Source organism: Octopus bimaculoides, chromosome 27 (genome assembly GCF_001194135.2).
Source record: "Octopus bimaculoides isolate UCB-OBI-ISO-001 chromosome 27, ASM119413v2, whole genome shotgun sequence".
In the NCBI taxonomy this organism is placed as follows: Eukaryota; Metazoa; Mollusca; class Cephalopoda; order Octopoda; family Octopodidae; genus Octopus; species Octopus bimaculoides.
In genome coordinates, this window is record NC_069007.1 from 17718358 (window position 1) to 17719553 (window position 1196).

Genomic DNA, 1196 nt, shown 5'->3' on the forward strand with positions numbered 1-1196 from the left:
ACGCGCCCAAGACAATTTTGTTTTTTGTCTCTCAGGAACATTTTCTACCTGGTGTGATTTAACTTCGTTGCAGCGGTATGGGACCCTGCATCTCAAAATATTCCGATGGAGGCTTTAGGGCTACCCTTCTCCCATTCCTTTTAACGATTTTCCTTGCTATTTTAAAATCCCCATCTATGCTAATTCTTTTAATCATGAGTACCACAAACGAGTATACAAATGCTTTTGTAATTCCAAAAACGAATCTATCTGTCCTTTTGGAAATCAGTGCTTAAGGAAGAATATAGTGTATCAATGTAAGATAATAACAGGGGGGGGGGGTCACAAGTATTATTACATCGGTGTACCTGCTACAATTTGGAAATCTAGATTACATAATCGAGCACATTTAATAGATAAATTAATTGTCGTGACATAGAATTTCAATGTTTCTAATTGTCCTAACCTAGAATTCCTATGTTATTTCACTGTTTCGTTATCTACTGACGCCATTAAAAGTTAAATACTAAACTGTTTTTCCTAAGAATATATTTCTTCTCAACGTTCTTTTTGTGTGCGTTCTTCTATTAGAAACATTATTTTGGATTGCCTTGATAACCTTGTGTTAACATGCATTTCCAGCTATATGAATTTGACTGATATTTTCTGTATCTAAATACGTTGAATGCAATGTCGCTATCGGTTCAAATATGCTTGTGGCACGTTTGGACTAATAAACTAGCCAATCACTGTTTTGCCATGGAGAAAATTTCGGAGCATTTTGCAGCGTTTCAAAGTAGCTATCTCCTCTTCGGTGAGTAGTCCAAAGTAGTGATAGTCGGAAGGGGAGAGAACTGGACTGTATGCAGAGTGTTCCAGCAACTGGAAACCCATCTTTTCTATGGTTTCAACAGTATGAGCGACAGTATGCAGAATGTGGAGGCGCAATGGCCCAGTGGTTAGGACAGCGGACTCGCGGTCATAGGATCGCGGTTTCGATTCCCAGACTGGGCGTTGTGAGCGTTTATTGAGCGAAAACACCTAAAAGCTCCACGAGTCTCCGGCAGGAGATGGTGGCGAACCCTGCTGTACTCTTTCACCACAACTTTCTCTCACTCTTACTTCCTGTTTCTGTTGTGCCTGTAATTCAAAGGGTCAGCCTTGTCACGCTGTGTCACGCTGAATATCCCCCGAGAACTACGTTAAGGGTACATGTG